Raw genomic sequence first — 9,156 nt, 5'->3', positions numbered from 1 at the left:
AGGGATTCCCAATTCGTCGGTCACGACGTGACGTCGTAGTGACCGACTGAAAGGGAACGTCTCGGTTACGTATGTAACCCTCGTTCCCTGAAGGAAGGGAACGGAGACGTCACGTCCCGTCGCCACAGTTTGCTGTTCCATTGCTGTTCAGGCCGGGCACTGTTGCTCGGCTTCTCAGCAATAATATAGCTGATTTGGTATTATGCACCTGTGCCTTATATACGCACCTGGCGGGGCGGCGCCAGCATTATGCAAATACCTGCATGCCAAGTTCATTGGCGTTTTTGATAGTTCTCGAAGTAGATAGGTCACCCGCGAAGCGGTTCCCAATTCGTCGGTCACGACGTGACGTCTCCGTTCCCTTCCTTCAGGGAACGAGGGTTACATACGTAACCGAGACGTTACTACACAATATAAATATTAACTCTTTCCCTGCCATTGACGAGTTATCTCGTCAATTAAGAGAAAACATTTGCATAAAAAACGTGTTCCTGATGAGGCTTTATGTTAATCTGTAATACCGCGATTATCCACTAGATATCCACTTACCCAATTTATAAAAAAGACAGCAGATATCATCACTGTTAGCTTACCCAAAATCAAGACATCGAACATCCCAAACAAGTACATTTGTCCACAACGATTACCACGTGCCACATGAATCAATCAAGCCACCAATTTGACTGCCCCTTGTTTTAAATCCATTGGTATTGAAATTGGTCCCATTTCTCCCTGCATGCCCACACAGTATATTAGATATACAGTGTAATTTGGATCACTGCTGGGATAGGAAAATGGTACAGAAAAGTCTCTGTATCCTCTCAACTGTGGCAGGGCTGGATTGAGTCTTAATCAGCCAAACTATGAGCACAGACTGTGAATAAGCCCCTGATGGGCCCTTCATTTTGCTCGGCTGGAAATTCTGAGAAAACCATCATCTTGCGTTAGTCCCCCAGTGCATGCATATATGCATGTGTGTGTGCGCCGCACATACACACTCTTGACACTTTGATTGGCTATATGGTACATTTGGTGGTGACTAAATCACTCTGTGCTCTTGTAAATTAGACTGCCTCAGGCTTCAGATGCTATCTGTGCTGCTAAGCAGATGGTGAGGTTAAAGTCCTGAGTGGTGAATCGAGTGCAACAATTTTAATTGATGAATCACTGCAGCACAAGAGTTATATAAACAAAGAATTATAATAAATGATACGATTTTGAGCATTGACGTTTGATTTCATTCATTCCATTATTATTTCAATCTTTGACATGACCTTACTCAGTCAATACTAAAAAAAAACACAAAATCTTTACTGTATGTATCTGTATCTATCTGTACTTTATGTACATTGCAAAAAATGATTTTCAAGAAAAAAATTTCTTAATATTTTGTCTTGTTTTCCAGTAAAAATATCTAAAAATTCTTAAATTAAGATGCTTTTTCTTGATGAGCAAAACGACCCAAGAAAATAAGTCTAGTTTTTAGATAAAAAATATAAAATTTAGGTGATTTTGTGCATATAAAACAAGCAAAAAAATCTGCCATTGGGGTAAGCAAAAAAATCTTGAAAAATTTTCTTAAACACTTAATTCAAGAAAAATTCTAGAAAAATTTGCTTACCCCATTGGCAGATTTTTTTGCTTGTTATTATGCACAAAATCACTTAAATTTGATATTTTGGGTCTAAAAACTAGACTTATTTTCTTGGGTTGTTTTGCTCATCGAGAAAAAGCATCTTAATTCAAGAATTTTTAGATATTTTTACTGAAAAAAAGACAAAAATACTAAGAATTTTTTTCTTGAAAATCTTTTTTTGCAGTGCAGGATTATTTTATAGAAAACAGTAAATCACAAAAAATTACTTTAGCTGGGTTTTCACACAGAGTCATGGGTTTGGGTTGTGGTAGAGCATACAGGTCAACCCTCCCGTTTTTCCCGGGATTCTTCTCTATTTTACCGTTCTTTCTCGCCATCATCCCGTTTAAATCATTTCCCGTATTTCTCCTGCATTTTTAGTGTTTTTATAAAAAATTTCACATTGGCGTATTTGATGTTGTTTCATTCACCTCCAGTTAGGGGTGGGCGGAATGACCAAAAATCTATTTCATGGAATGAGTCATTTTATTTCACGGAACGGAATATTTCACGGTATACATGTTTTTCAGTTTACGTTGTTTTTTGATGATAAAAATTTACAGAAATACACCACTCATAGCTTTTAACTAAATGCTCACCACAGTTTTAAAATATGAGCAAATTAAAGTTTATAATGTTAAAAGTGAAAATGCCCAGAAGATAACAGATTAAGTCTTGATAAGACAGAATCTTGTTTGAGTTATTAATTTTATAGACTATTGAAGCTGTAGTATGCCTTCATTGTATTTTGTATTTATGCATACATTACATTAAACATATGCAAGATGTAAAATGAACAGGTATAAATATATGCAAAAACCTACAGACAGGATAAATACCTGTATATGAGAGAAGAAGCTCTAGATATTATAAATGGGGTAAGCAAATTTTTCTTGATTTTTTCTTGAATTTAGTGTTTAACAAAAATGTTTAAGATTTTTTTGCTTACCCCATTGGCAGATTTTTTTGCTTGTTTTATCCACAAAATCACTTTAATTTGATATTTGTCATCTAAAAACTAGACTTATTTACTTGGGTCGTTTTGCTCATCAAAAAAAGCATCTTCATTTAAGATTTTTTAGATATTTATACTGAAAACAAGACAAAAATACTAAGAACATTTTTTATGAAGATCATTTTTTGCAGTGTATCCATTCCCTTGCGTAGTCATAAAAATGGGGGGGGGTTCCCCTTATTTTCAAATCCCAATGTTGACAGGTATGGAGATGTAATTAGAGATGTAATTTACTGTATGATTACACATCATTATAATGACCTGCAAAATATATGCCAACCTAAGCCTACAACTGTCAATTCAACTGATCTTTTATTGTCATTGTGTAAAGAGATATATAACGGAACATTCCAACGTCTACAGTAAAAAAAAAACAAATGATAGATGTAAATTAAAGTGCAAAATAAAGTAGAGTGCACAGATGTTCTTATCATTAATGCATGCTTTTGAATGTCAAGAATGTGTTGTGGTGTGTTTTTTTTCATTTCAGAGTTCAGTATGGTAACAGCTTTTGGATAAAAACTGTTCATGAATCTTGTGGTGCGGGTTTTTAATAGACCTGTAGCATTTTTCCTGCTGGTTTTAATAGACCTGTAGCAAGGTAGCAGTTCAAACAGATGATGTATCACTTTTTGTTATAAATATGCAGCCGTAATAACTACCAGGAGATTCAGTCTCATTTACATAAGCCCCGCCCCCTTCTGTAGCTCTTTCTTTGTTTAAGCAGTGGAGTTTGACATCATCAAAGCAGACCAGAGGCTTAGTGCTACTGTTTGACCCTGGAGGTAAGAATTAATATTTTTAGTTTACTGTACCCTACTACAGTATATGTGATGTGATGACGCAGTGTTGCTTAGTCTATACTATAGGGTCTTTGATTCCATCAGTTTGTAATGTTAAGCTGCATTAGACCAAGAGGAAGAGACGTTTTTGATGCTGTGACACCGGATCCTCTCGAGGACCCAAGTCGGTCACCATGGACACCTAAACATAACCATGACGATGTCATGAAGGCACCTGCAGAGTCACACCTCAATGGTACAAACGACAAACTATATTCAGTGCTAATAAGCACATGTACAATACAAAATTGTCAGCACCTTGCTACAGTTTAAAAGATCTTTTTGTTTTATTCATTTCTAGAGGCATGAAAATGTATGCAAGGGTGCTTTTACTTTTATAGGTTGGACTATGAATAAATATGACAGATGAATTTAATAAGTTGCAATTTAAAAAAGCTAAACACAACATAAAAGGGAGTTTTAATTATTCTAACCATTTTTTGACAATGTTGCTATAGGATGCTGATGTGTATTGAATTAGCAAGATTTGTGTACACACAGATAATACATATTTTGTATATTTTATATAAATATATAATAAAACAATTATAAATGTTTTTCGTAGGTAATGGTACACTGCAAAAAATTATTTTCAAGGAAAAAAAATCTTATTATTTTTGTCCTGTTTTCAGTAAAAATATCTAAAAATTCTTAAATTAAGATGCTTTTTTGATGAGCAAAACGACCCAAGAAAATAAGTCTAATTTTTAGACCAAAAATATCAAATTTAAGTGATTTTGTGCATAAAACAAGCAACAAATCTGCCAATGTGGTAAGCAAATTTTTCTTGAATTTTTCTTGAATTTAGTGTTTAGTGAAAAATGTTTGATTTTTTTACTTACCCCTTTGGCAGATTTAAGTTTTGTTTTTGTTTTTTATATGTTTTGTTTTTGTTTTTAAAATGGCTTTTTAACTTAGTATTTTTGTTTTGATTTGTTTTTCAGTAGAAATATCTAAAAATTCCTAAATTAAGATGCTTTTCTTGATGAGCAAAATGACCTAAGAAAATAAGTCTAGTTTTTAGACAAAAAATATACAATTTAAGTGACTTTGTGCTTAAAAAAAGAAAAAAAATTGAAATAATTTTTTTCTTAAACACTTAATTCAAGCAAAATTTTCTCACTCCATTGGGAGATATTTTTGCTTGTTTTAAGCACAAATTTACTTAAATTGTATAGTTTTTGTCTAAAAACTAGACTTATTTTTTTAGGTCATTTTGCTTATCAAGAAAACACATCTTAATTTAAAAATTTTAGATATTTCTATTGAAAACAAGACAAAAATACTAAGTAAAAAAAGTCAGTTTTGCAGTGTATAATTTTAGCCAGACCTTTATGTTTCCTCTGCTTCTATCTGTATTATATACTAACAGAGAGAAATGTAAAACTAAAAAAAAACACTTTATTTTCATTTACTTTGCATTGGCTTGTCTCAGACATTGCCCAATCGCTTCGTGAAAAATGGTAAACTGTGTCCATTTTATCATTCTGGATGAATGTGCATTGTTAGGCAATACAAAGCCTTCTGAAAGAGCAATCCAACCGCAATTTCAGTGGCATTTTAATTTAGATGTTTTGTGTTCCAATCTTTTTCTCTGATACCCATGGTTTGCAATCAACAGCAAAGCCATCTGGGTAAGTGCAGAGACACCTGTGTTTTCTGGGTGATGGCCACCGATGTGGAAGGACTGCCAGAGGAGGACGCCCCTCTAGCAACGACAATGTAAACTTACTGCACTTAACCAGATGGCTTTATAGTTCAATGTCACAACATGTTATTCCGCTATGCACTTTTAGAGTCATAGGTCTATACATTTTCAGAGCCAATATAAGGATTAATGCTAGAGATATACTTTGGCCAAACCGGAAATTTTTAAGAATAATCTGGACTTCCTATATACAGATATTTTTTGATCATTTAATAAAGATAAATGGGGACTGGGGCTATCCATTTGTCACCCTGCCTGTGAAAACAAAGCAAAATACTTTTTATGATTAACTGTTTTCTACAAAAACATCATCTAACATAATGTAAAGAACATTATAACCTTGATATCTTTAAGGCCATGTCAAAGAGTGAAGTCAATGAGAGAAATCAAACTTTGATGCTCCTAATCTGTCACCTAAAATGTCATGTAGTTGCGTTAATAAAATCATTAAGATTGCCAAAGCCTTGCCAAAAATGTAAGCCAGAGCTTAGTTATTTTGATTTGTTAAAGTTAAATTAATAAATTACATATTTAAAGTAAAATATCAAACATTACAAACACGCGTATCCAGAGCACGTGATCTTCTGCAACACCCACATGCATGAAACAAACACTCCCATCTCTGGAATAGCCTATGAATTTGGATCCCGTCCGAATCGGTACATAACAGACATCATCAAACTCTTAACGTTGTTTGGAAAACTAATCCCGTCCGAATAGTGCTATATACATCAAAGGAAGTGTACAATTGTGAATCGGAGGATAGGTGCTCTTTAAACACAACACAATAAAGGGTAGCACACTGAAAAAAATTATACGCTGGATTTACTTATAAAAGTTTTAATACAATGCATAATTTTTGCAATTTTAAGCAATTACTTAAAATTCCATGTAAAATTTACTTTAAAAAAGTGGATGCAATTATGCACTATATTTTTAAGTAAATACAGCCTATTATTTTTACTCTACTGCCTAGTTAGTTATTTACTAAAATAATTCAAGTAGTTTAACCAAAAATTATTAATTTAATTTCCTTCTTACAAATTTTACATAATAAAATTTAGTTGAATTTACTAAATAATGTGTTCATTTAGAATTACTCACCTTTTTCTGATATTTTTACTTAAAATTTGGTTAAAAAACAAGTTAAATTTACTAAGCCACAAAATAATTGTTTATAGTGTACACTGAAAATTTATTTATTCAATTTACTCAATTTTTTTCGGGAAGTGGTTGCAATCAATTTATTTAAGCTAAATTTAAACAAAAGTTTTTTTTCTATAAATATTTTTTAAATGTAGCTTAAATAAATTGAATGAATTATTCTTTTCAGTGTATGAAGGGTTCTTCACAGTGATGCTGTAGAAGAGCCGCGTTTGGTTCCCCAGAAGACAAAGGACAGCCAAATATTAAAATTACCCCATGATTTACTCACCCTCAAGCCATCTAAGATACATATGGCCATCATCTTTCAGAGAAACACATTTGGAGTTATTTTAGTAAATGTGCTTGCTCTTTCTATAATGATAAAACAGGGATCAGGGAACAACTTCTGACTTTAAACCCCCAAAAAGTTAATTCATCTTTTACAAAAGTAATCCACACGGCTCCAAGAGGTAATAAAGGTCTTCTCATGTTGTAATTTTGATATTTGGCTGGAGTATCCCTTTATCCCTGTTTATTTTATATTATAAAACGTCTCGTTCTGGTTCTTCATTCTGATTGGTTGAAACGGGTTCTAAGCCGTGATAAAATACCCCGGTAACCCCACGGTTCAGACCGCATCACAAGTATCACTGCCCCACTGTTGCTGCGTACTGATTTATGAAAATAAAAACCACAGTCTTTAATCATATTAACATTTTTCTACATTTGCACAATTATGGCGATATCCAGATAAATGTCATAGATATTGTTGAGTCATTTCGTCAATAAAGAGAAAACGTCTTAAATGGATATTTCCGCTATTGTCCACTAGATGGCAATCTTACCCAACTTAAACACTGATGCATTTACTCAACACAACAGCGTTGTGGTGGATTTAGCGTAACGTGTGAGTTTTGATGGCTCTGAATCTGATCTCTTACAAAAGTTCTTCACAAAAATGGAATTATCTCCGCTTTGGAAAATTTGAGAGGTGATAACTGATAAGAGAACAAATGAAGGTAGGATGAAACGTTTTTTTTGTTGTTGTTGGAAAGCGGATGGTCTGTTCTTTCATTTGATATTTTATGTTTATTTAAAGAAGATAGATAGTTTTTCTGTTAGGCATTAAACTAAAACTGGGTCGGGCAACTTAAAAAAAATACTGACGGGGAAAGAGTTAAGCATGCTTCCAAGCATATTTGATCATCACTTCAACAGTTGCATGATATAAATGTTAATGTATATTTTAGATGAATGTTGATTTATAAAAATAAACACCACAGTCTTTAATCATATTTTTATTGTGTCTTTGCTGCGTCTGTGTTGCTTGAGAATTGCGCTCTGTTGCAGCCACACTTGATTCTGAGGAACTACTTTTTCTGCGGAAGAGCAATATTTGTACTAATATAATTACAACTTATTTGGGTTTCATTTTGTGAAACCCTGCTATGCATATGAAGTAACCGTTTTATAAATGCAATAAACCCCCGCGAAGCAGTGGGGTTACAGTGCATTTTAGCACTCATCACTAGTCAATACAGTAAAAACGACTTGAAAATCCAAGATGATTCAACTTAAAAAGTGCAAAAAGATTTTTTCCAGTGTTCTTTCTTACCTTTTATAGTCAGTAAAACTATTTTCCAATACTTTACTACAGAGAAATTTGTCCGCAGGGATCTCCACGTGCCACATGAATCAATGAAGCCACCAATTTGACTGCCCCATGTTTTAAATCCAATGGTGTTGAAATTGGTCCCCTTTTTCCCTTCGTGCCTACAATATATTAGATATACAGTGTAATTTGGATCACTGCTGGGATAGAAAAATTGTACAGAAAAGTGTCTGTATCCTCTCAACTGTGGCAGGGCTGGATTGAAACTTTAGCCTGAACATTTTAGTAACCCAAAATGTGTATTTTATAAGATGTGTTGCATTAATACAAGTCTAACATAAACAAGTTTCTGCTTTTTAGTCTTCAGTATTGAAACATTGAGGGACTTCAAGCAACATATTCTCCATATTGAGTTTTATAGACCCGCTGTGTCTTTCTATAATGAATTGTTTAAGTCCCTGTCCAGGGGCCAAAAATTAAAACCGTATGAATATAAAGTTGGTTATTTTTATGCACATTTGACAGTTTAACCTTCCTTTAAGAAAAACACGCTACACTTTATATGCACAAAGGGAGATAGAAGACATCAAATGAAACAAGTTCATTTTACTGGCCCTAGAGGTCATGTAATTTTTCTGTCCTTTCGATTTGTTTTTCAAAATACTTTTTAGGTTTTTACCCTAAGCGGTGAAGATTAAACATCAAAGCAATTCAAATGACCTCCGTTAATCAATGAACTCGGAGCTGCGGCTGAACGATGAGATTCAGGCTCCTGCTGAACTGTTTCTCAGTCCGATGGCAGAGTATGTCCTTGCTTTAATGTTTATTTGAAGCCGAGGCTCAATAGTTCCAAAATCCAAGTCAACGAATGCGAGTTTGCATCTTTATAAATTGACCGTTTTTCAAAACAAACCCAAACTCGCTCATAAGTGCTTATGCTGTTTTGGCAGCATAGCATGGTGTATAGATTTGTTTACAGAGTACTAAATATCTTCAAAGCAGAATATCAGTTCAACCAAAAGCCCTCAACCCTGATCTTACAATCTTGAAGTTACACAACAAACAGTATAACAACAAATAAACAATGTTAGTTCGTCATTAGCAAGCAAGCTATTGGGGTTTAATTTTACAGTACATTCATGCATATGGCAGGTGCTTTATCCAAAGCGACTCGTTCGGTATACATTTTATGTGTGT

The sequence above is a fragment of the Misgurnus anguillicaudatus genome, chromosome 15, assembly GCF_027580225.2.
Source record: "Misgurnus anguillicaudatus chromosome 15, ASM2758022v2, whole genome shotgun sequence".
NCBI classification, from domain to species: Eukaryota; Metazoa; Chordata; class Actinopteri; order Cypriniformes; family Cobitidae; genus Misgurnus; species Misgurnus anguillicaudatus.
This window is presented reverse-complemented; position numbering follows the sequence as displayed.